This window comes from Poecilia reticulata, linkage group LG11, assembly GCF_000633615.1.
Source record: "Poecilia reticulata strain Guanapo linkage group LG11, Guppy_female_1.0+MT, whole genome shotgun sequence".
NCBI lineage: Eukaryota > Metazoa > Chordata > Actinopteri > Cyprinodontiformes > Poeciliidae > Poecilia > Poecilia reticulata.
The window spans coordinates 14,642,597-14,670,300 of record NC_024341.1 but is presented as its reverse complement, the minus strand read 5'-3'; the positions used below and the strand labels follow the sequence as shown (position 1 = coordinate 14,670,300).

The 27,704-nt window shown below is 39.4% G+C and overlaps 1 protein-coding gene across 1 annotated transcript in view; it reads left to right on the top strand.

Moving 5' to 3' along the window:
* Window positions 1–27,704, top strand: part of pag1 (phosphoprotein membrane anchor with glycosphingolipid microdomains 1) — a 59,227-nt gene that overhangs the window by 7,959 nt on the left and 23,564 nt on the right. Inside the window, exon 2 of the mRNA XM_008422045.2 lies at window positions 10,475–10,611. The gene's annotated coding sequence lies outside the window, so the exon portion shown is untranslated. The remainder of the gene's footprint in view (window positions 1–10,474; window positions 10,612–27,704) is intronic.

The following is a 27,704-nucleotide window of genomic DNA, read 5'->3' as shown; positions in this document are numbered from 1 at the left end:
GTCCTAAAATTTCTTTCTTTATTTATTTTATGCGTTTATGGAGGTTTTGTTTTAAAAGGAAGCCAACAAAAACTGCTAGAGTGTAACAGCAGAACGAAGAAACGATGCATAACTTCTTTTTCATTTGGTGTTTCTCTAATATTTCACACATTCCTTGCGTGTTTTAGAAAAAATAAGTTGCAACAACATTTTAAGCTAAGCTTATTATGTCAGCTTGTCAACCTCTGGAGCTCAACGTGTTGCATATGTACAAACACCCAACGATGAAGTGGAACTTGTTCTTCCTGATGTACAGTGGTTGGAATCCTGCCTGATCATGCCCAGAGATGCACTACCAGCCAAAAACAAACAAAACATAGCAGAAAACGTGCAATCACATACCGAAAACGCAAGTGCTTCAAATAAATAAACAGTAAATTAAAGCATTTCGAACACACACTGCAGGTGGTTCTTAGCAGCTTCCTCTGAATATTTGGGTTTGCATAATTCCAGTTTTATTTGACTGTGTTCTGTGAAGCAGCAAAGAAAACTTCCCTTAGTGCTGCGGAGAGGAAGATCGACATAATTAGTGCATGTAGAGCCACTGAACATTTTGAAAACAATTCACTAAGTTCTGCTACAAGGAAGCTTTAGAGGGATATCTGAGTTCCTCTTTCTAGAAATCATACTTGGCAGAATTTGTTATAAAATGTGACTGGTAGATGGTTATGACTTGCATAATATATTACTGTGAATAGTCATTTACTACGCAAGGTTACTTGTCGTATGTATCTAAAGCTTAACCAGAAAGCTTGATTCCCTCATTTATCAATGTAGCTGACAAATCTATCACTATGACAACACCAACTTTCTCTCAAGTGGTGTTTGTGCGATCTAGGCTTCAAAACAGACTTTACAGGCAGAGACGCTTCACGTTTCCTTATTTATTCGTTCATAACCTCATTTTAATTCCACCAAACTGGTTTCTGATGTCGGGAAGGTGAAACATCATGCTGTCGCCGACTGACACTGAGCTATGCCAACAATCTCTAGTTTCAACAGCGGAGATCTGACTCTGAGATTTCTGTCAGTGTACAAAATTATTTGAATGCCACATAAAGAAAACTGTAAAATAAGAGCAGCGTGAAGGAGAAACTGATGCTGATGTAAAAACATATCTAAACAGGAGTGCGGAGATGTGAGGAGAGAAACTGCAATGAAATTGAACAAAAGAACAATTATGAGCTCTTTTTCTTTCCACATATTTAAATGCTTTGAAGAATACCATTAACATCACTCACAAATGAAGAAATAGTGTGTATTTAAATAATGTAAAGTTAAAAAACGTGAAGTTAATGTAAAGTTGTGACATAAAAACAACAGTTTGCACTAAGTATCGTGTTAAACATTGCCACGTATATTTACTCATTTTCAAGTTATTTACAACAGGTAAATAATATATCAAAAGGTGTCTGATAAAGGAGTTTCACTGGAGACTAAAAGACTGAACATGACTAAATAGAAACAAAAATACTTTAAGTTTTCCTGTCATCCTGTATTTATTTATTTATTTTTGCCTTTTATTGTTTTAACATGTTTTTTTTTTTATTGGAAAAAATATGATTTACAGCTTTTTGCAAAATATAATGTGGAAAGACTGTGAAAGAGCACTAATGGCTACCTGAAGATGTTTACTTCTTCGTCCTCAAGTCAAGCAGTGTGTGCAGGACAGTGTGGACAACCCACAACGTCCTCTGCGTAGCAAGTCAAATGGAAAGTGTGGTTGTTACACCATCATGTTTAACACTTTTAAAAGCTGGAATGTGCTCGATGTGTCGCATGTGTGACCAAAATATAAACAAGTGTTGACTAAATGTTTAGTTGAATAAAGAGGAGTGGGGATGGAGGACTGAAATCAGGGGGGACGATGCACAGACAATTGCCTGGACTGTCCTTGTTGCCTTCATGCAAAGAGTTGCTGATGCAGCAGTTGTACTTGCAGTTGTACTCTGCTGGGAATAGATGCTATAATGTCATCCGAGGGAAGGATCCTCATTTTAAGCACTGCCAGAAACAAATATCCCCTCATGCATTTAAAGCACAGGCGTGTACTCACAGGTCCGCTTGCAAACTTTTTGCACTTTCAACAAGCCTTCTCTGTATGCTCTACAAAATGGCTTGTTATGTTTTTGGAAAGAAATTCTGTGTCTTGTTGGTTCATTGTCTCTTTGACTCCAAGTTGGACTAAACTTTGTGTTCTGTGTATGCAAGTTGGTCTTCATCTTTGTCTGTGTTTCTATGTTTCGGCAAACATTTTGGTCTTAAAAAACAGTAAGCAGTTTTTAATGTATTAATTGTTTTTTAAAGCAAAGGGAATGCCTTATCCTCAGCATAAAACTACGTTCCTCAATTTTATGCTTTTGCATAAAGAAATGTGAACTGATCTGTAAAGGACTTCAAGAGGAAGAATTTAGGGCGTAGTCATTCGTGCCTGTGAATGTAAACCTGCAACGGACCTGACTTTTAGGAAATAGTTTACAAGTTAACCTTTGCTAATTTTGAAGAAGTTTTGTTTTGGAGAGGTTTTTTAAGTTTTAATGTCCTTTGACTGTCCTGAGAATTTGCCTGGTGTAGTCTACCGCTGCTCTACCCAGTCAACTTCAAGTTTTAATATGTTGCAGATTCAGAAATTGTAAAATATTTTGGATACTGTTGCATTTTTTTTTTTTAAATCTCACGTCACCAAGGCTGACTGTTCTACGTATGTAAAGCTGAGACACTTTCTGAAATACAAATATTTATTGTTAAAAGTCCAAGAAATCTGCCTTCCTTCACATTCTGATGCTTAGTTTGTCTTCACCATGTTCAGATGCATAAATGGATTGAGTTGCTGTCGTTTGTTTGATTGATTTACTATTTTTGTTAATCAGCATTTACATGTACCTAATAAATTGGCCAGTGAGTGCATAACCCTATATAATTTCACACAATCAGATTCTAGCCAGATAAATTTCAATCCATTTGTGAACCAATCTGTTTGTCTGCTTTTCTGCTAATAAAGTGTCCTTGTATATGACATGCAGATCAACAAAAGATAAAGATACAGTGAAATATTTCATCATCGGCTTCATGTGATGCTCTGGGTTTTATTTTTACGGGCCTTTAATCAAAGTCCAACATGACTGCATGACAGTGAGTCCATCTGTGTTGGATGCAGCCTCCAGTCATGGTGGTTTCTGTGGTGAGCGTCATGTGCTTGGAGAGAAATAACATTTCTGTTCATGGACAGTTTATATCTGAGCTGAAACAGGGTTATCTGGGACTTTGGGAGGAGATGATACTCAAAGGCGAGGCTGTTTATTGGTTCTCTCTCTCTCAAAAAATTCTTGCTTACTATTCCACATAAACTGCACGTAGCCATACATGCCAGTGAAGGTGTTGTAAGGGTTTTCTGTGCTTCAGTTTGGTTGTTTCCTCCCTTTATGTGTTATCAGATGATGGATGGACAGGCAGATGATTGGTTGTCATCCATCATAAAGAACCTCCGGCTGGCTGACACCATTTTCCACCTTCTCTCTGTATTTCTCATTTTCCTTCCTCCTCTGAGATTCTGTTTGACCCTTTTTCTTTTTTTTTTTCCAATTTACCTTTTCGTTTTCACCACTTCCACCTGGCCTTCCTCTCCCTTCCCCCCTCCTTGTTGTTTCTTAGGCGTGTTTCACATTTTTCTCTCAGTTTGCCCACTTTCTATTCCTCTTTTACCATTTGTCACATGTTTCTCAAAGTGTACCCTTCCCCTTTGCCAGCCCACTGTTTATAACTCACTCTAGTTTTAAAGAAATGTCAGCTACTCAAAGACAAGTTTGTCCTGCTTGCAATTAAACCGTACCTCCCTCTTCCCTTTTCCCAAGCAGGCTCATAATAGGAAATGCCCCTGTTATCTCGTTGGGTACCAGTGTATTAATTTAAGCCAAAGGCAAACAAGGTGTGGATACGTGCTCTACTGTGTCCTTGCTCCGATAAAGCACACGCTGGCTGGTTCTATACAGAGCCCACCTCTTCAGGCTGCTTTTTTCCTCTACAGTTTGAGTTCATTATGCTGGTTGCGGCACAAGAAGGTCAAGAACAGATAAGCCAGAAAGCAGAAGTGAGAACTGCAGGAAGGGAAAGGCAGAGCTTTTTTGGGCCCTTATGGACATTTCTGTCGTTGGCTAACCCCACATCTTACTGCACATGCTTATTCAGGAGAGATTTCTGTGGCCATTTCCGTGAGCGTTGTGCATCTTATCAATCAGTTTACACAAGCTCTTGAGTATTAGCTTAATTCAACCACATATGAACAAAAAAAAATCCCACGATATGCAAAATGTTGATGTCTATTCAGTACTTTAAAGTTTATCTTGATCTGTCTGAAGATTTTCAGTCAGGATGGGAACTTTAAATCCAACATGTCATTAGTTTTTATTAGAGGTGTGCCGATCGATCGGCCACCGATCATAATTGGCCGATTTCCGTGAAAAAGTGTATGATCGGTGATCGCCGATCACTGTCTCTTGTTGCCAATCACACAAACCGATCACCTGCATCTCATTTCGCAGCCTGCCTGTGCAGCTGGTCTCCTCTTTCCTTCACACTGCGCAAACGCGCAGCAACAAATCCTAAGCGATGTAGAACTATAACGCACTGAGTGAATGAGGAAGTTTGCGTGTTGCGGTGGAAAATTGAAGCACGTGGGGTGAAGCAGGTCAAAATGCATCAACACGGCGATTCTAAAAAACAATGCCATGTCAAACATGACGGAGTTTGGCTACATCGAGGCTCACTGCAGTAAAAAAAAAAAAAAGACACATGGAGCGATCAGATAGCAGGTAAAGCAGCGCACAGCTGCACTCACCTGGATTAGCATGACTGTCAGAAAGCTGAACAAATAACTCGCAAAATTATTTAAGTCTTCGAGCTGCGATGTAAGACGCTGGTTCTGCTCTCGCTGTTGAACCGCTGYTACGCRCTACAGGTAGTAATATTTGACAGATGGAGCGCCGCTTCTGCTCCACCTGGTAGTGACTCTCACACCGAACCTCTGCTTAAAGCTGCAGCATCTAACCTAAAAAAAAATAATTTTACATACATATTAAAACTTTCACTGTCCTAACATGAGACAGATAATCTCTAAAAAAAAAAATAATTGATCCCATCTGCCTCTTCCCTGCTCTGCATAATTACTCCGCTCAGTCAGAAACAGCCACTCAGAACTGGCAGTAATCAGCTAGCTGCCATGCTATCAGGAAGGTTTCATTCAGTAACTCAGGTGGCTTAAGGTGGCTCTTTATTGTAATGGAACCTGTATTTGCCTTTGAATGTTATGTTTTATACTTGAATTTCTTTGGCAATGTTGAGAGGTTTTATTTTGACTTTTTGCATTATTTAGCCTCTTCAGAGCCTTCATATGTTTTCAGTCTGTTAAAGATAGTATTATCAATAGCAGGACAATTTGCATAATGCCTGTTTAGTTTTTTTTCTTGGAAAAAGTTATGAAAAACAAGTTTTTGTCTAAATTAAGGTGAATTCATGGTTCCCTTTTCCACATAATGTAACCGGTATTGCTTATGATTAAAAAAAAAATTATGTGATCGGTATCGGTGATCGGCCCTCATGGGTGATCGGAATCGGCAGGAAAATACCTGATCGGCACATCTCATTGTTTTCCATATTTCCAGATTTACTCTGGACCATTGTGACGTGATTTCATTAAAGTAATAGCTGTCACAGAGGTGGCTTCATATTTGCTACAAAATAATTTGACATAGAGAAGTATTTATATTTTTATGAATCACCCAGTTGTATAAGTTTGCACACCCTTCAACTAACACTTGGTAATGGCTCCTTTTTATTTAATTGCAGCATTTCTTACATTTACCTGGCAAAGTTTGAAGAATTTGGATGACAACAAGTCTCCATAGACCATGAGGATATTGCTTGTTGGCAATCCTTCCAGATGTTCTGTCTGTATTTGGTCTGGACTCTTAGGCTACACCAAAACTTGAATTTTATTCCAAAAAACTCTTTGTTTGGTCAATTTGGATACTTGCCTTGAATCGCTGTTAAGATTTGATGAAAAATGGTCATGAGGCTACTAAGAGGAGGACAACATACCGAAAAATGAGATGCAGGAAATTCTGGTTATTAGTTTTTGTAACTGCTCTACATGAGACAGACATTTACACATTCTGCTAATGTCTAAATAAAGGAGTATTACTCTAACGTAGAAGTCTTTTATTGTGTGTCATGGTGATGAAATCAGACCTGAGTTATTGTGCAAAATTTCAAGCGTATGTAGCACAAGATAAACACTGCACATCAACAAACATTCCCCATTCAGTGCTGGCAGCATCATGGTTTGGGATTACTTTTCTCCAGGTGGAACTGGTGTTGTTAATGAAGATGAGTAAAATTAACATGTCTTTTTATGAATTAAAAGAAAAAAAGCATCTTGTAACAAGGCGGCCTTGTGCGGCTGGATTTACAGTGAGGATGAAAGTTGAGCTGGAAACAGCAAAGGTTTATTCTTCCAGAAGACGAGAACAAAACCCCAGGTGAAACTGCAGCCTTAAATTGTCCCAAATGTGAAGGACCAAACCACCTTTTAAATCACAGGGAATCTCAATTTACCAATTTCCACCTAGTGTATATAAATAAATAAAATACATTTGTACCAAATGACACATTTCTATTTATATAGCAATATTTTATGTTTTATCCTTACACCATAGAAACACTACAAACCCCAGAAACACTTTCCCCCCTCCCACTTTTCCATGGCTTCTCCCGGAACCTAAATGGTGTCTGGACCCAGCCTTTGTCCAAACACCCTGGAGAGGACACAGAAAAGACGGCCACTCCATCTTAGCACCTTCACACTTTACAGATTATGCATGGACATTTGCTCAAGTTTTACCCACCAGTAGCTCCTTGCTCTGAGTAACAACTGTCCTCCCTTCACAGGGATAAATATACTTGAGTCGTCTTGTGTGCAAATTGTTATTGATGTGCAAATCTATGCTTAAAGTGCAGTGCGAAATAAAGTGCCTGTTAATAAAGTGCAAAAAGTGCTCTCAAAGTGCTATACAGTGACTTAAGTAAAAATAGTTCCAGGAATGAAGATCTCTTTATTACACGTCTACTTTTAGTCTCGTTGCTGTTTCATATTTTCTCATATTGGCTCTAACATACCTGTAATGTGGTCCTTTTTTTTTTTTTTTACTCTTCTCTTGATACGTTTGCGTATAAAAATCCTTAATCTGTTTGAAAAAAAATAATCCTAAAAGATGTAGCTGCACTTTAAGCTGTTGAGGTGTTTTTATGTCTTCTCTCCATCATTGCATTGGTGAACGTGGATAGCTTACTCTAACATTGTCATTGCACTCATTCAGTGCGATGGCAATGTTAAAATAATAATTTGAAACATATTTGAACATCAACAGTAACTAATATGTTGACTAACAAGTCTTGAACACTGTTAGCTGTAACATCTGCCTCTGATCTTAAACAGCAACAACAAACAAGCAAGTTTTCATTTTGCCTCCAGTGCATGACTGCTTTAAGAAATTTACTTCTGCAAATAAATTCTTTTTTTTTTTTTTTAAAGATTTTCTGGAGCCTTTTTGCCAATTAGTTTTGTTGTTAGTTTGGTCTGGTTAATGGACCTCGGGGCTTTACAACATCAGAGCATTGTGTCTATGCAAGTGTGTCTGTGTTTGTCAAGATGAGAATGGAAAGCAGTGATAAATGAGGTGGGGGGGAAATTGCAAATACGAAATGGATGCAATTAAAGGCATTATGTCTTCATATAATGTGATTTTCATTCCATAAAGATGTTGTTTATTGGTATTTTCATGCTATTCAGGGAACTTACTCTGTCTTCTGCTGCTCTTCCCGCTCACTTGTCCTTCCTCAGTCTCTGTCTTGGCTGGGCTGTTTGAATAGACTTCTTGTGTCTATTTGCTGGCTGCCGCTAAATCTGCTTCTTTATCCAAGAGAAGATGGCGGTGGGAAAACATAAAGGAAAAAGGAAAAAAATACACAGACAGAATGTGACAGTCAGGGAGTTGGGTCTGAACGAGCGAGTAAATAGATTTTGATAAAAGCTGTTTAAGCCGAGCGAAAGAACAAGGACCGTATTGTTAAGACAAACTGAGGAGACTTTCTCCTCCTGAACAGTCAGTTCCTGATGTTTTCCTTAGAGTCTTTGTTGAAATGTTAAAGGATTCAGAAACTTCACTTGCTTAACAACTGTTTGCTGTCATGTTCGCTTGGTTCACCAGTATACGCCAGTGTTATTTGAACCTCCTAAGTATTTTTCTTTTTTTTTCTTTTTCCATGTCTGTATTTCTGCTGAGGGCTTCCTATCATGACACATGTGTGTCTTTAAATGGACCACCTGACTTCCTTCTTCTTGGTTTGAAGTCTTGGCACCATGACATCCAACAGCGAAGTGGTTGGGGTTTATTCTAATAGATTTCACTGCAGAACCACAAAAACCGTGAACCCAAGTGAACTGTTTACTGCTGAACAGATCTTGCCCTCCCTCATGTCAGCCCTTCATCAACTTCTCAGCATCATCTCTGAGTTGACTCCATTCACGACTGCTATGCGTCACACAACCAGCAGCAAAATGGGGAATGGGCTGAACTGGTAATGGAGCTTTTCTAGTCGTACCAACCATTTAAAGGGTTTTGCACTAAGACATATAATTCACCCAGTACCACAGTAAGCAAACCCATATTTTTATGAATGCATCATAATCTCTAAACAGTTCATAACAAGCTGGATATGGTGCCTGTTTGTTAGGTCTCCAAAATACCTCTTTTAGATGTTTCTCCTGACTGGATATAAATGTTTGTTTTTAGTTCAAACAGACGTTTATTAATCCCAGTGGGGAATTAAATGATGTTATAATTCACATTATCCAAGTTTCTCCAAAGATTTGTTATAGATTCTGACGGCTGTGGACAGAAAAGTTCTCCTGTAGCAGTCTGTATTACAGTGAATCTGAAGAAGCCTCTGACTGAAGACATTCTGTTGTAGTAGAACTTTCTCATGAAGAACCTTCTTTACACAATAATCTCCAGAGGTTCCAGCCATTATCATCTTGTTTTCCTTTCACATAAGACTATTTTAAATCTTGGCTATATGAACTCATATTTCAGCTGGAGGGTTTACTGTCAAATTTATCTCTGGGCCATTTCTCCATTATTCTTTATTGTCAATAGCTGCATTCTTATGTGGCTTTGTAGCTACTTTTCAAATTGTTTTTATATTTATTTCATTGCCTCCAACATGAAAATATTTATAACTATTGAGAGTTACAAGCCTCCACAAATGAAGATATATTGCCATAATGTTATGCAGACTCTCCCTGATTATAGTGCTACTTTATAAAAATACTTAAATTCTTTTCATTTCCTTTTCTTTTTTTGGTTGTGTAAGGTACTCCTTTAGCCAAGAGACAGTCCTGATTCAAAGTAAATCCAACAAAAGTATTGATAAGCCTGTAGTGCAGCAGCTAGAGGACTTTCTTTAGAAGTGGGGAAAAAATAAGTTTTGACTGGAGGAAGACCAATAAGAAAGGGAAGATAAAAGGGATTTTTACCTTCCAGCTTCTGGTAAAGGAAGTGAAGCAGAGAAGGGAGTGGAGCATTTCTAAGCGGAAGACGTAAGTCTGAAAAAGGAGCAGACCCACTGCAGCAGGGTGCCACTCTGAGCAGCAACAAAAACAAAAATAAGCTTTCAAAACAGAGACTAAGCCCTAGACTCCTTATGAAAACCAAACATCTTAAGTGAGGGCAAAAGGACTGGAGAAGAAAAGTCTGAATTGAGAGGAAGGAAATCAAAGTACAAAGAGGATGGTGAAAGTATTTCTGAACTGTTTGCTTCCAGAGATGACCCATATCATTATAAATGTCTCCTACATAATGAGTATAAAGCAAACAGTCGGATGCCTGAGGACAGAAAGGCACAGCAGCTGGAATTGGTTAACAATTCTAGTTTGGATAGAGGGGTTTTTTTTATGACTAAAGTGGGAACTTATGTGAGAGAGTTTGTGGATTTAGAGGAATTTCAAACTGGGAAAAATAGAGCTGAGGATGTGAGCCAACGACAACTCTCAGACAGACTGGGAAGTGACAGGATGCAGGAAATCCAAGATGGGAAAAGACCTACTTCATGCTGCTCTGCCAGACATAACAGTCCTTTTTGAAATTCCCAACACTCTGTGGTGAATCTTGCAAACTAATGCTTTCATTACAGCTTGGTTTTTTTCCCTCATCACAAAAAGATTTTTTCATGCAGTGTTTAGAAAGAAATGTACTAAAAAAAAAATCCCTCCAAGCTTTAGACGCTGTCGGTAAATAAGTGTGAGAAATTATAGATCTGTTTTTTTTCTCATTTGCTTAGCTTTTCTCTTATAATATAAATCTCGTTTCTTATATTTTCCCAGACCATCAGCGTGGACCAACCTGACATATCATCCACAATCGTTTGATGATATTCAATTAAAAGCTGGACTCTCCATCAGAGTTTGATTCCCAGTGGGTTTCCTGTCCTTCTAAACCCGACTTCTAGCAACGCAAAAAGGTAAATGTAAACCTGCAAACTTGTCTGTCTTTGACTTGATACGACCTCAAAACTGTGTGGTAGATTTATACACTCAAGAAAATTGCATCCTTATCAGAATAAAGAAGGTACAATGAGTTGGGCAAAGTCTTTTCAAACTGATTGCTGACTGACTCGTCTATAAGTGCTCTTACATGCAAATAAGAAGGGATTTATTGCTGAAATGATGAGAGTTTCACGAGTTACAAACTTAAGGAGCAAATATCATCCATGTACTATTACCTCCTGAGTTGTTTAAGATACTAGAATCGGATGTTTTGGAGACGTTACAGGTTTTTGTGTGGAAGAAATTTGCTGTTGAGGAACAAACACTGATGCCCTTTTGCTCAAATCTAAGTTTAAATGTTTGTCATGAGAATAGTTATGCCTTTTCACTGTTCATTATTCCTCTAATCTGGATATTTTACCTGCACTAACATGTACTGAAAGCATATAATGGTTAACCTTGACCATACAGGCTGTCATTGTCAGCTTGTTACAGATCTGTTCTGATAGTTTTCCCTTTAATACCCGTCTGTGTACTCTGCTTCTGTGTTGTTGCTCTGATTTAATTTTCATGCATTCAGTAGCAGCAGGAATGCACGAAAGACTTTGCAACATTTGTCACATTCTTCTTTCACATCCTAACACTCGGATTATTTTTAAGGTAATGCTATGAATGCATTCACACCGACCCTGAACAGTTCGCTTTAATCCAACTCCTGTCTCTGTCTTGTCTTTTAGAGTTGTGGCTTAAAGTCTGTTTTCAGTAAAAACCAAACCATATTCCCCAGCAAGGTTTTGGGAGACTCTAGCCAGACCTGGATGTTTAATTTTGTAGAAAAGCATTCAGGTTTTTCAACCACGACTCCTCAGAATAGAGATACAGAGATTACAGGAGATTTTTTAGCTCATGTAGAATATAGCCAGTACTAACAAGAAACTCCCTCGGTGGCACTGAGAAAACATCTTCAGATAACGGTCGGCCATTGTGGTCCAGTTCAGGATATGTGAAGGACCAGGTAACAGCTAGTTAATAACACAGAGTTGCCCCTAACGTTACCATGTATGCACAGCAGGTGGATATAGACGTTGTAAAAAGTCTTTGTTTTTGTCTCTGTAACCAAATCCACTTTTCATTCACTAAATATTGAGAAAGCTTACGCCTTGTGCACATTCAGTCGGGCTCAACCTAGTCAATAACTAATCACTCAGACAGGATGGACAGGTCTAGTCATTAAGCATGCTGAACCCTGAAAGCTACACCGCTAATGACCCTGGATTGCTTCTTAGATAGACCCTGCTTAAAGACGTAATACCATAATGACCGCCCTCAGCCTCAGTCAGACGACACACCTACCAGAGTTCTTTGTGTCTTGCTGGTTGGAACGACAAGAATTAGATTCTTCTGCACAGATATGAACATTAGCAACACGGCATCTGCCGGGTAATTTGTGCAGCTGAGCTTTTCTGTATTTCCCTTCCCGCAGTGTTTTCCCAACAATACGGACACCGTTCCAGAAATTTCTAATCCTATTTGCTGTGATGTTGGCGTTGCTGGCTCTCTCTGGGCTTTTTTAGCACTTGTTCATGTGCTGTCATCTGGCATCCAGCGGAGGCAGAAAAGCGAGCATTAAGCACGCTCATCTAATTTAGCCCAGCTTTCAGGGCCGCGTTTCGCGAAGTTGACATTGCCGGTCGAGCGTGCACAAATTAAATCAACAAGGATTTGCAAGGAAGCAGATCCCAGTATGGCCAGATGCCAGACAGCCCTGCACCCCATTGGAAATACGCAGCCTGCTGCTTTTGTATGAGAAGCTCTCTGCCAACGTGAGGCAGGATTCTTATCTTAATAAGTGAACCGAGAGAAGCCTCGTCTGGCCTGGTTGCTTTGGGATGTTCAGCAATATCAAAAAGCCAACTCGGCTCATGTTGTTAACCTGTTGTTAAAGGTTTCGATTCTATTCCACTTGCAGTGGCGCAAAAAGTGGGTATGCAGCGCATGCAACGCATAGGGGCGCAGCACCAGAGGGGGTGTCAAAACCCCGTCTGGAGGGGGCGACGCGCCGATGATGTTTTCCCGTACACTTCAGCGCGCCTTACGCTCCTTCACCTCGCGCACATAACGAGGTAAATGTAGCGAGTTTTACCCTCCACGTATCGTTGGGTTTGGGGGGGTGTAGAGCGAGCGTATGTTTTCTACGCTCCTTCACCCTGACATACCTTCCTTTTGGGGGGGGGGATGATTTATGTTTTCGCATCCACCTGAATAATGTGTAGTTGCATCCCTGTCCACTTGTACAGATTTCTGTGGTGTGTCTCACTCCAAGGTTGCAATTTGGAAAAAATATGTCAACCAGATGTTTTCTCTAGAAGCCCCTGAGTCACCAATGATTTCAAAGTTATGAATCAAACTTGGTAAACAGGGTGTGTCCCATACTTGCTATCAAAATAAAAAACAAAGAGATGTCAGCTGTCCAGAGACTAGATTTCTTCTCAGCTTGGATGTTTGAAGACATGTTGTGGTTGTGAAGTTTGTTCATTGGAGGGAGAACTTGTTTGTGAGTGAGCGAGAGAGGAAAGGAGTGGAGGTCAGAGGCGCCAGCAGAGTGGATATGTCTGGCAGCTGTGTCATTTTACCACATAAAGGATTGTGGGAGAATTACAACAAATGAGCAGGAGGACAAACAACACATAACCTACCCTGTAGTTTGTGAGTGGGCATGTCATTTGTCAGTGAAACTACTCATTTGTCTGCTGCTGCCTTTACTGACTTGCTATTGTGGCATTCACAGATGGTTGAATGAGTTCAGTCACAATAGTTGCTGACAAATGTTAACAGTTATAAAAAAAGGGCTATGGTTAAAGATGAATGCTGGTTAAATTGTTTGTTTGAACAACATACTTGTGTTTTTTAGAAGCACAATAGCTAAATGTAGTGTTAATTCATTTTTTCACTAGTTAAATTTTACCATTGCAAAGAGGAATTGTTTGATCTGCAGTTGCTGTGGATTTTTAAAAACCAACATGTTCATGTTGCTATAGTAACTGTGTGCACTGATGCTGCAAAAGTGATTTTTTTTCTCAGGAGAGTTTCTCCTCTGCATAAGAAAATGGAATTTGCTTTGTGTTTTTCCTTCCACAGATTCTTTCATTTTTCAAATTATAAAAATTCATCTTATTCATACAAGCTAGAGACTTTTAAAATAAATTAATTTATATAAAACAAATGGACGGAAGGATGTTGATTTTTACCTGACATATCAAATCAAGGTTTGAAATCAGAAATATTAGCAGACAGATACTTGTTTAGTCTGGCTTTCCAGACTGGTTTCCGTTTGTCACATATTGATTTTAAGTTAAGTCACATTTTAAGTTAAGTCACATACTGTTTAAGTTTTTAACAGTATAGGATTGAGTCCCGCAACATGGACATTGCTTAGATAAATACGGTAATGTGATTCGGTGAACGCATGTCTGATGCAAAAGTGACTAGTGATGGTCTAAACATACGTTTTGTTACATTCCGTTTCAGCTACATGTCTGTCTTTCCTTCCACCGGAAATGTTTCAGAACACCATTTTGTTTTTCCTGTAAGCGAGAGGAAAGCATAACACCTGTCCTTCAACCAGCTGATTGGCAGTCTGCAACAACAAGTGTGGCCAGGGCAACACACCATTAGTCTAAGCTTCGTACAACTGCTCAGAAAAACTTGTCACTCTGCCTTGATTATTTATGTTTTTTTGTTTTGTTTTTTTTTACAAAAGATTGCAAAGAAATTATAGGACAAGGACGAAGGAAAATTTGAGCAGTTTGGAAGTTGTGATATTTGTTTAAAACCTTGAAATATCTTGTTTTTGCTAACATGTGCTCCTCCAAAAGAACTTCTCTCAATTTTTCTCAACTTTTAAGGGTTTTAACTTCTCATGCTTACTTTGCCCACTATCAATTTGAAGCAATATTCTGACTTTTTGTATTATGAATGGTGACATAATATGGCAAAAAAAAAAAAAAGTTTATTGCACATTTCATTTCTCTTATTACAGATTCAATCTCGGTTATTGCAAGGTTATAAAAAGTGTCTTCTAGCTAGTACGTCTACACCTCTCTTTTTTTTTCAGTGTTGGTGAAACTTGCACACGACTGCAGGAATATTAGCTTGCCACACCCACACATGCACATAAACAAACACTCCTCAGACACTTGGTGACTCGTCAGGGATAATCGATGTGTAATGCGTCTGGAAAAACGCGTGCCCTCGTGTGTGTGTGTGTTCTGTTTGTTGCTGCGTCATCCCTAATACGTTCTTTCTGCACACTTCGAGGTTGTCTTCTATCTTTGAATGCGTCCCAGCAACCTCTTAGGCTGTCGATACGCATTGTCACTTTTATAGCCTGTTATTGGGACACGCTGCTTTGGGCGCAAGACGGTCTGCGAAGTGATAACAAGACCCGGCGAGGTTTGTCATCGGCAGGGATAGGAGTAGGCTTTTCTCAATACCTGGGCGCTTGTCATGCTACGCACTCATATTTTCTTGCTGACTAAGCGTCAGAAAACCAAAAGTCTCTTGTGGTCTTGCATGAACTTCTTCTTTAACTAAGCAGAAAGCACAAGCAAGATTTTTTAAAATAAAAAGAATAATTGCTTTTAAACTTGGTCAAATAGTATTGGAGTAATTGCTTAAATTTTTTTTACTTTTGTTTTCTTGTCTGTGAATATTTACATTAAAAGCAGAAAAAGCAACCTGCCTTCTGGGAGCCAGTTATTTGAAAATAAACAAAGTTATCAATTATTAGAAAGGACTGTGGGTGGAGTATGTAACAGCAACTCTTTCAGTAGGAAGTAGGAAATAAAAAAGAGCACATCATCAAATAAATTTTTCCACTGTCTTACTGTTTAAAATCTAACATGACATGTGAAGACATGACCATTTAAGAAATTTTTTGGTTACACCGTCAGCAGTTTCTCTTCTCAGTCCACAGACTTACTGACTCCCATTTCTGTTTTGGTTCTGAATTGAGTCCGTCACGAACCTACACTTTGGTTTATCTCATGTCACAGCAACTTTTCCGTTTCTCCTAGTTCTAAAATCAGGAAAAAGTACTTCAGAATCAGGCTGTGGACCTCATTAATGAATCATCATTTGGACCAACTTCTTGAGATGTTGATCAATTATTTATGTGAAAAAACTGTGAGGTGAATCATAAGTTTGCCAGGGCATTCTTAGGACTGACATGTGCATTTCAACAGAAAATGTTTCTTGAATTTTCTGCCAATTGTTCAGTTCAACCCTCAAACCACAGGGATACATGTGACAGCCATGTACATATTTTACAATGCATGTTTCACTCATGCACTGTTAACCAACATAGCCCAAAACATACCATTCTATAGATATACATGAATGCTCTATATTATGGAATCGCAATTGCCGTTGCAATATAATTGCGCTCGATGTTGCAATTGCTAAGGACTGATTACACGTAATATTTGGTTATTATATTTCAGGTGGTGTGCATTCACGCTCTATCAATAATATATTTGGACATTTCCCCCCTTTTTATGTGTTCAAAATTTAACCTGAATTGACAATTCAGACCTTAAAGACAACCTGGAAATCTATAATAATCCTTCAGAATAGAGATGAGCTCAATTCTGACCCAGCTTATCTGATTTTAACACAGTCTGTAGTTCTGCAAACCTCACATCTGTGCGAAACATGTAACATAAAACAGACCGGCTCTTCCAGAGGAGGCTTTAAGAGGCGATGTGACTGAAGCGTATTCTTAAAGAGGCTTGAGCAAACCACAAGTGAAAACTCCTCCACAGCAGCCAATCTTGTCTTTGCTTATTAGTACAAACTGTTTTTTTTTTTTTGCTTTATTCTAAACAACTTGGTGCTTTGTTGCCACCTTGTGGTAGTAAATGGGCAAGCAAAAGCAAACAAACAAAAAAGAGCGATGGTGAAATTGTTTCTATTGGAATTTATTTGGTATTTGTTCACAAATGCTGCTACCCATATCTAGTATTTAAAAAACAAACATATCAGACTGTATAACAGTTTTTAAAGTCTCCCAAAGGGGTTGAGACTCGGCAGCTGTCTCCAGGGGTTAAACTGGGCCTCTCATGGTGCTTCAGTCAGCTCCTTTTTTTACCTACTTCCCTTCCACTTGAACTCTGTCACTTCCTGTAAAAACCTTTGAAGACTATGCTGTATGTTTTTAGTTTGGTAATGAATCTAAACCTCTGTCCTGGTCTTACCTTTAAAGAGCTTCACATGAAAAGCCTCTAAGCTCGACATTCGATACACTCTTGACTATTTAATGGGCCATTATGGCCACAATATGAAGGTCATTACAGCCATGCAAAGTGTGTTTTTAATCACTCTAACCATCTCACTTGTCTTCTTTTAATTAGTGGTGTAAGGAAATCAATAAGGCAGGTACTCTTAAAGCCTTATGACTTAAGAGACTTGACTATATTTTGTGTTTCATATTACAAAGAGAAATGGCTAATGCCTTGTGGTTATTATACATTATTGCACGTGTTCCTGTATCCTCTTTCTTTTTGTTTAGTGTGTTGGCATCTTCTTGGCCAGCTCTACTGACAGAATACACTATAAAAGGACCTGGAAGTTGAAGTGATCATGCTCACTTATCCTGCAGCTTTTAACAAAGAGAAAACGGCTTCAAACGCATACCCGGATGTTTTTTTTTTTTTGTTAAAGCAGCTGTGGCCAGTTTTACCACAATAACAAGAGCTGCTACCAGCTGCTTTATTAGTGGCCCTGTCAACAGAACAATAACTGTGGTACCAACAAGGGGTCACAGAAGAGGGTGGGGGGGATTGGACCTGCGAATCCACAAAACAAGGCCAATAGAAGTCACAACATAGGAAATTAGCCATTATTTGCTTTCACTTGTCTAGACGTGTCCCTGCTAATTAATTGCTGCATGGCTCTTTGTTCATCTCAATGGCATGTGCTTTCGCTGTTGCATGTTGCACTGTAAGGACCCTGTGATATGAAGCTGTGTTGACCTATTTGTGCCCCCCCAAGACTGCACACTGTGGTGAAATAATCCGGCAACGACCCAGAAAGCCATTTTCAGAGCAGGTGGTCATGTGAGCCATAAGCTTAATAGCACCACAATAGGGTAAAGCGTGAAAGTGCCGGCGGCAGCAGTTGGGTTCTGGTGTCAGCTGGAGTCAACGTTGGCGACAAGAATTGAACCTGGGTGTGTTTGAACCCAAGCAGAACTCTGACTCAATATGAGAGGCAACGATGCCACACATCTGTGGAGACGATGCATAATGTAAGAGATAATAGTTTGTTGAGCTGTAAGTGTGATGACTAGATTATCAATGATGCTCTCATATTTTATATCAAAGATAAGTCTGTCTTATAAAGCTCTGTCCAGATGCTGCCAGCCTACAAGTGAAGAAAAGGAGTTTCCTCTGGACATAGCACCTGTTGTTGCTAGTTAACATTCAGTTGTCTTAAATAATAATGATCTTTTTTTTTTTTACTGGTAATTGACTATTTTGAAAACTCAACGTATGAAAGAAAAAAAAAGAATTATTTGTAAGGTTTCCCCCAGAAAACTTGCTAGGATCAGTGGTTGGGGCGCTGAGCCTGTTTAAAGTTAACAGGAAATGGGAAAATATCACTTGATAATTGTATTGAAAGATTGGAAGATTAATACCTGAAAAACCACTATAAAGTCTTAAAAATGTCAAACATTCTTAAAGGACTTAAATAAATAACCAATGCTAAGCCTGGTGGGGGCACAAGTGAAGCCTGGTGGCCCGTCAGGCTTATAATGCACTGCAGGAAACGCTGGACTGAGAGAATATGTCAACCAGCTAGGTGCTGCAAAAAGACTTGAAAGTTAGCATCAGCTTTGGAGCTTCCTCTTAGCTGTAACCTCAAGTGCTGGCTGAAAGAGTCTTTAATGATTGACCAATAACACCAAGTCTCAAGACTCCAACCCATTTAAATGATTTGCATAGGGTTGCTTATGTGGCTTTTTGGGAAAATTGTCCATCTCTGTTCCATACTGAACAGTGGTTCTTTAAAACATTTTGAGTTTAACCTTTATTCCGTTGATTGAAATACAAAATAAGCATTTTTAGTCTATTTTTTGACATTAGGCTCATCATAGGCCGATGAACTACAAAATGTGGACTCGTCAAACAAACCTTGAATCAAATATCCTATGGTTTGCATATTTTTTGTTTTGTTTTTCAGTTTCTGATTTGTAAAGCAGAACTGAAACTCTTTCATTAAACTCCTGTGACGGATACCTGTAAATGACACCGCCTTTGTGTGAGGGCTCTAGCATCCGCAGCCTAAATATTCCCAGCTGCGACAAAATGATAATTTTATCCATAAATCTGCAGGATTTTAGACACAGGATGTTTACTACAAATTGAAAAGGTTGAAGGTTGACATTTTTCCCAGCAGGCAGCAACATTCCTGCAGCATCTCAAGGGGCTGTTTGGATCACAGCGTGTGGTTAGAAGGAGGAAACTTGGAGGACAATCCCAACAAACTACGTTGCTCCTTGGGGCAACTTTTTCCAGATGTGGCTCTCGTCTCACGGCCTCGAAAGAATCAGCTTGAAACTATGCATGCGGGTGGCCTGTTTACATTCCACTGGCTCCAGTGGGAAACTTACTCTCTGTTGTCTCATTCCTTTAGCTCCTGTGGCCAAAACGGTTCATAGTCTGTTTTATGCGTTGATGTTTGATATTTTAAGTCTTTCCTTGGAGCGTTCACATAAACATAAACATCTTAAATTGTCTTAAAAGTAAAATAACTCTACTTTACTGTCAGAGTATGCCGTTTGTGCAATATTTAGGCTTAAATGAGTCTAATGGATTTGGTTTTCTGATCTCTCCTTCTATCACATCCCGTTGACATCTAGGAAGTCTTATACAACAAGATTGTTGTTAGAAGTGAGGGGATTTCATGTTTTATTTTTGTACCGTAGCAGCTTAAGAGAAAACCATCAATCTTCTCTCTGACCCTGTGCATACTGTTAATTCCTCCTCAAGGCTCTCATGAGCCTTGCCTTCTCAGCTGAAAGTAAACTGGTTGCCCTTTCTATCTGCTTTTTTTAATCTGCAGCTGACTACAAACATAATTTGTCTTCAAAGTATCACTTTAGAGGGCATCTATTGTGCTATATCTGAGAATGGGCAAACAAACTGTTACTGTACATCTCTAAAGACAAAAATAAATAAAAAATCAGCTTTTCTTCGTCAGACGAGTTCTTCTGAGAGATGCCAACAATCTGCACCTGGGGTCATTGCCTTGAAAACACACAACAGCAGTCAATCAGAGATCCTGGGGAAGCTCTCTGGTGGTCGAACATGAGTCGTAGTGATTATGGTTTGTTGCTGAGGAAAACCTCAGCAGCCATAAGCAGTGCTAACTGCTTCAATCCTCTGTTAAGTTGGTGCAATTTTGCAATTTGTGTTACATGTATTGGGTTCCCATAATGGTCCTGTTGTCGGGGCCATTAAGTGATTCACACGTGCTGTGATATAATGGTGTTTGACTTTAGGCACACTTTGGGAAGTTTCTTCCTGCTCCATCTTACAGCAGTCAAACATTGTATGACCTGTCTAGCAGCAGAGCTCATTCACTAGGAAATGTTTCTCCTAAAATATGGTATTTGTCCCCTTACATATTTCTTCTGTTTTTTTGCCTTTTGCTGAATGTAGATCACCAAAGACATTTTTTTGCAAAATGGAATAAAGATTCTCTTAACTGGCATAGTTACAATAAACAATTTTAAAATCAATCTAGTAAGAGAGATACAACTCTCCAAATGAGCTTACCCTTTTAATGTAAATCTATTTTTACAAGCACAGTCATGTAAATGTTTAACTGTTCCACAGTCGGTACAATATTCTAATCTAGTAAATATAAACTAAAACTTTTTTGTTAACCGAGAGTAGTCAAAAATGAAGTCTTTATTGACGCCAAACCCATCAACATAAGAATAACTTCAAAAGCCGCTTTGTGCTCCTTATTATTAAAAATGAACGTAGCAGTTCCTGAACTCATGCTTTGAGTCTTTCGTTAACTTTGGTGGAAGCAGGCTGTAACTCTGCATTCCAATGTTTCCTGAGTTCACACAGCACTGTTATCATCTCCACCTTTAGTCGTAGCAGTTCGATTGTGCATTTACATGTTTGTGCTGTGTTGCAGGTGTTTGTTGCAGGCGAGACTCCTGTTATATTCTGAAGTAGTGTCCACTGTCAGGCACTACACTTTAAGGAGGCTGTGAACAAAAATGTTATTGGCTGCATCTGCATATCCGTGGTGCACATCTCCAGCAGTTATGGAGCGAGAGGCGAGGTAAACCTCGGACTGCTCTCCGATTCATCGCAGAAGCGAAAAAGGTTACACTCGTTATTTAGTAAATGCCCAATCAAGTTATTGCTAAAGTTGAATTGTGCTTCAATGTTCAAGTGCAAGCGTGCCACTCCGTTTTCTCCACACTGTCTCATATTATCCTCTTACTGTAACTGAATGGATTTGCCGCTGGCCTCCTCAGCTTCCTTGAAAGTGTCAGAGTGTGAAGGTGCCTCTGATGAATTGCTGCACACTGAGTGATTTAATGTATTCTCATCTCTCTCCCCATCTCTCTCCCTCCGTCGTTCTGTCTGTCACTTGCTAATTGGTCCATCTCTATTCCGGTGACTCTGTGTACGTGAGTCCATTTTCCAGTGCCGTTTTGAGCGAAACTCTCGAGTGTGTACGCAGGCCTAAATAATTGTGTGTGAATATGTGTGTGACTGACAGCAGATTGTCTGCCACCAGCAGGCATTCTGTTTACTGCTCTGGTGCACATTCAGCTGCTTCATTTGGTGTCGGTTCTCCCCGGGGGACATGCTGAGCCAACCCCCATTAACTGATTTGAAAAGGACTGTTGCAGCCGCTGCCTTTCTGTAACTAGAAATTCTGAAATGTTGTAAATTTATTGTACGTGGTTTTGGCTCTCTTGCTCATGTTGAAGAGCGGTGATGGCGAAGAGAAGGCCAACAGTTTTGGTGCAGAAGATTGCAGAAATAACTGTCTGACAACAGCCCTACAATAAAAGTAGATGAGTAAATGGTGTAGTACAAGTATCAGGAATCCATTTAGGGTTTAGTACCACTCCCAACTTTAAAGGCTGCATTTGATCTACTGCAGACAACCACTTCCTGCTGTACCTTTAACAATAGCGCCTAAAACATCTGATCTTTGTTCAGTTATTTTTTTTTGTGTGTGTGATTTTCAGACTAGCATGTGGAAGAGGAACCTCATGACAATGGTCCAGCTGAAGGTTCTTCTTTATTGTAAAACTCCAACGGCAACAGAGCTAGAAAAATAAAATGCATACGGCTGACAAAACCTAAACAATACCGGAGTAGAAAGTAAAGGGAACAAGTTTTCCCTTTACTTTCTGAGCATTGAGCATTGTGCTGCAGTCACAGCATGAGAGGACTTTAATAAATCTCCCTCTGTTATTCTAGTCACTTGATTCATAACTATGTTGTAACTTAGTGGGAAAAACCTTAACGTTTATCAGCCTGTTGCTGTAAAAACAGCAGTTAGCATTGAAAGCGCACAGGTTCTGGTCATTCTGCGGCTCTTGCAGTTTGGGTTTTTCAGTCCACATTGTTGTGGGGGATATAATTGAGCTGTCCACCTGACAGTGTTTCACACTGAACATCTGTTAATTTGTCAAGTTTTAAAGTTCCTTACATCATGGGTGTATACTGATGTTACAGAGCTACGTCTACTGTTATTAAAGGTTCCTCCTTTGACACCTTCTAGGTGACATATATGTTTAATACAACACCAGTTGATTCACAGGACACATGCCAAAACAACAGACTCATTAAACCTGACCAAATAAAACCACCAGCGTTTCTTTTTTACAGCATTTTTTTAAAAAATCTTTGCAAAGTCTATTCAATAAGAAAATTCTGCTGCTAGGATCAAAGTAATGAAAAATGAATTGTACAATATGGTAACTGTTGTATGTGGTAGGTTGAATCAGCTTTCAGTCTGAATAAGTGCTTCTGGCTTCTGCTCTGTTTTACTGAACAATCAGTCGAGCAATTCAACTTGTTTTTTTTTTTCTTGTTTACTAAATGGCATACAACAAAACAAGACAGTGTTCCTCTGGCTTCTACAACAAGTGCGTTTTTGTAAAATGGCTAAATAACATAATCTTGATCCAGAAAGCTGTGTAGCAGTCTTGTGCGTCTGATTGTGATTTAGTGTTTCTGTTTTTGAGTTAGGAGTCTCTGCTGCGGTTCCTCCAGCAACTCTGACACTGATCCCGGATAGAGGCCATAAACACCGGAACGAGCCTCCCAGCTCCTCTCTCTGCAGGGTCCTCTCATTTTTCCCCCACAAATGGCTACATGTGAGCTTGTCTACAAACCTAAAAAAAATGCTAAAAGAAAAAAGGAAACAAAGTAATTATTTACTTGATATGTCAGCAAGGCATAGAGAATTTGTCCCCCCCTTTTTTTTTTTGTGAAAATAAAATTGTGACCCATATAGCCTTCTAAATAAGAAGCCACTCTCTTATTCCAAATCCAGTTACTTTATTTAAGCTACTTTTATATTTGAATAATAATTTTCCCTCTTTTTTTTCAAATTGGTTTTAATTCCTTTTTCTCAGACCTGAGTTTCCACTTTGCTTTGAATAACTTTCTCTCCTCGCTGCCATACATTTTGGAACACACTTTGGTTCGTAAAATAAGAAATCAAATGGAATTGTGAAAAAGGCGAAGACAGATTTTCATCTTAATCTTTAAGAACTGCGTCTGCATTTTCATGTGAATGTGGGAGGCAGATTGGAAATCTCCAAGTTGCATCTGAATGTCTTGCAGCAGCCGCCCCCCACCCCTCTTTGCCATTATGGAGGTCGCCATCCTCTCTCGGCTTCAAAATTCCTCCCAGCCAGCCCCCCAACTGTCCGACTGACCCCCGACTGCTGCAGCTGCTGATTGTAGCTGTGCCCTTTGAGGCCCTGTGGGCTTCCATATTTTACCATATCTTTACCGGACGATGCAGTGTTTTCTGTCTGGAAAACTATAAAGATGGAGTGTGGAAAAGGTGAGAGGATGACAAGGGAAGGAGCATGATAGAAATTCAGTGTACATGTAAATCCATTTTGCACTCTGTTTGAAAGAGCCTCTTATTACTCAGCCCACCTGGGTCATCTATTAAGACACCCCTGCTGTGATTAGAGCCTTGTAAAGATGGACCCTATTTCCATTTCAGTCGCTCCTATTCTCACACGCCTCTATTAATCCTCTAGCTGCCTTGTGCCCTTTGTCCGAAAGGTTGGTGTCATGGGAGGGAGATAAATGAACCACCGCTTGGCCATTTCCGCAGCAGCTCTGGGTGTGGCAGAGACACTTTAAGGACTTATTTTTGCTCTTACATTTTTGACAACCTCAGTGTAAGTGTTTATTGTGCACATGGCAGCTCAGTGAGGCATGTGTGTTAGCTGGAGCGAGAACGAGCCCATTCGTCTGTATGCATCTGTTGCATCTCATTAGCAGCTTTTATAATGAATTACCTCCATGGATTTCTCAGTTGCAGCCGCACACACACAGACACACACACACACACACACACACACAACACAAAACATCCTTCATCCCATTCCATTCACCCTGATAATCCCCTTATCTTTGCAGCTATTCGCCTCATAAAGGCCGTCGCCAGTGAATAATGAGGTGGTCGTATCTGCTACTCATTCACTCTAATGCTAATCTGCATCTCAAGGTGACAATGATGGAGAAATGTTATGCATGCAGTTGTTTCAGTGCTAAATAAATCGGCTATATCCTCGTCAGGGTCGCGCGCATGGATGTGCATCTGCTTACGCTGGAGCAGTTCATATTTTCCTTTGCTTTCAGCAGAGGCACGTCAGCAGTTGCACGTTGCGGATCACTTGAAAACCAGACTGCTCTCATGTTCGCTGTTAGACAATTTAGAGGTCGTCTGAAATCCTCAAAGTTCAGTACTCTCTTCCTCTCGCTATTAGAGGTCATACTTACAGTATAAATGACAGTTCATCAAATCCTAATAATAGCTGTATTGTTTTTTTATTTTCACGCTCCATGCCTCTATTTACATATTTGGATGTTATGCCTGGTTGCTCGGTTTAATTGCTGGATACAGTGGCGATGCACAAATTGCTTTTGTTTTAGCATTTTATTAATAGCCGAGTGGCTCTGCCATCACACAGCTAATCAATTTGTGACAATGAAATAATGCGTTGTTGTGTCAGAGATGCACAAAATCTGGCTTCTCTCACCAAGTTTCAGTTTTGCTAACGTTTGCCGTAGGTCTTTGAGGGTATGTTTTGGACTTGAACTAAGTCACTTAAACATATGTTAATACTTTGGGCTAAATCAAAGTATCTCTGGCGACAAGTTTGGGGTCATTGTACGGTTGGCAAGTGAACCTTCACCCAAATCTCAAATCATTTGCAAAGTCTAATAAGTTTTATTTCAGGATAGTCCTGTATATAGCACCATACATGATCTCATCGGTTTTAATGAGATGTTTATGCTGCCACTCTCAGGACTCATTGTGAGTGGTGTGCAGTTTTAGTTATTGGTCAAACATGTTATCTTTTGCTTTTAGCCTAAAAAAGTGGTGTGAATATTTTTGCAGGCGATTGCCTCGGTTGAATTTCCCCCTGACATGTTCGGAGGGCGTTTACAGTAGCTGCTGTTGCTATGGAGGTTTGCTGACACTAACAAATGGGCGAAGTTCTTTACACTGACGAGGCTCTTCCTCTTTTCAAGCCGGGAGAGCGTGTGAAAAAAAGAGTGAAGTTAAGATATGTCAGAGTAACTGCAATAGATGTATTTATTGCAGTGGTTAAAGATGGGAAGATAAAAGCGGAACTGAACTTTAGATTGAAAGAGTGATTATTCCTATAATCTTGGTGCTCTCAGATATTCTTCACTGAGCTTAACTTCTCAGAGCTGAAGGATAGAGGTTTAAAGGTTTTGACCAGGTATTGGCAAAAATAATTGTAGAAAGTACAAGTGAGAGAAGTATTTCTAGTGGAGAAAAATAAAGAGAATTATATTTAAGTATGATTTGATTTATGTAGCTAATAAAAGCATTTGGCTAAAGAAGAGCTATGACTCTCCATAGTTAAAGCAAATTGTGAGCAATCCATGAGTTGATTCAGAAGCGCATCAATTAACGTTATAGTTTTATTCACTATAAATACAGCAGCTTGTGTTAAGTTATGTTTCGGAACACAAATTGGTGCTGGACTTCAGGGTCAGTCATGTCCTCTTAAAAAAATGAACAGAGGAAGGCAGGAAATGAGGCTTTCCCATGAGGTTGTCAGACTTTAAATGGAGGCAGATTGGACAGACGCTCACAAGTGTTTACACAATCACTGCACATATGCACAGAGCCTCTGTGGACTGTAGCAGTGCTGTGAGGTCAGGACAGGTCAGAGCACGATGAGGACGACAAGAGCTTTGTCATTGGCGATGGAGGAAAATGGACATGCGCTTGATCCGTGATCTTGCAGCTGGTTTGGATTTCAAGGGTTAGGGTCAGGACATTATTCATTTGCAAACCAGCTTAGAGGATGTTCTGAAATTATTTTTGATTTTTTTTTTTTTTTTTTTTAAACAGGAACAAGGGGAAGACATATCAGCACAGGCTCTCTAAAGCAACTAGTCGGCTTTGCTTTTGCTTGGTTTTTCTCGGTGTGTCCTACCATCTTGGCCAAATAGTTTTTTAAAATCATGACAGCCTCCCTGTCTTTGAACTGTATGCGTTTTGCCTTTTTCTAGCTAATCTGTGCACACATTAACTTTACAGGGTTGTTTTAAAAGAAGATATGCAAAACATCATCAGACTGCATTCGAATCCTACCGGCAAACACCAATCGATATAAATGTTGCTGTTAGACACTGCTTCTGCATCTTGTACAAGCAAAGGGCTTTATTACTTTGTATCAATACAACAGATTTATTTGTAATATGAGAGCTGCAAATATGAGGGGGAGCCTCTAAATTATGCAGTTTCAATATTCCCATTTAGAGAGGATGGATCAATTTCTCATACTAAACCAATAACCCTTAGGCTGGCCAGCGTTACCACAGCAACACTGATATGTCCCTTGATGAGAAGCACCTGTTATTACGCTTCCTCTGCCTAACACACACACCTAAGACACATGGGGGCATGATTAGCAAATTAGAGTGAACTGAATTACATGCATGATGGTGCTTCTGGATGAACGCCAGACTGTTAGGTTTGGCGCTCAAGATTTTTTGTTTTTTGTTTTCTTTTTCTTTAATTATAATGAATCTGTGGAACCAATTCAGCAGTTCTGGATGCCTTTTGTGCCTGTGTGTTTATTCAGATGATTACAGTGTCTCGGTCAGGGCAGGGTCGCTTTTGAACTTCAGAATGTAGGGAGTAGTAAATCATCAAACCTCCCCAGGGATGGGTGTATGTGTCACTATGGCTACTGTATATCAGCCTGAGTGCTTGTTCTGCTTTCCAGGGTGGTTTTAATTTTTCTCCCCGTTTTCATTTCTGCTTTGTTTTTGTTTGCCTTTTCTTCACCTGTACATCTGTGTGGATCGTGGTGTTTTTGTGCAGCTTGTTCATTCCCCTCTATATTTTCGTCATCATCATCATTCCTCCTCCTTTCTTGGCCGCACCCCAATTCACCTTCTCCCCTCCTCCATCATTCTCACCCACCATCCAAGTCGCCCTCTGGTCCTGGTCAGTGCTGTTGTGCAGCCATTCTGTTCTTTTTTTTTGCTGTTCATACAAACCCAAGCAAAAATGACATGAAAAAATTAGATTTGATAATTTATTGATTCATCACAGTCACTGTTCCACTGATTAATGTACAGATATTCAGTTATGTGCTACATGTGCTACTGTTTAAACCATATCAACTTTTATATATTTTATATACATTTATATAATGTTTGTTTGAACTTATTTTCTACTGAGATATATATATATATATATATATATATATATATATATATAT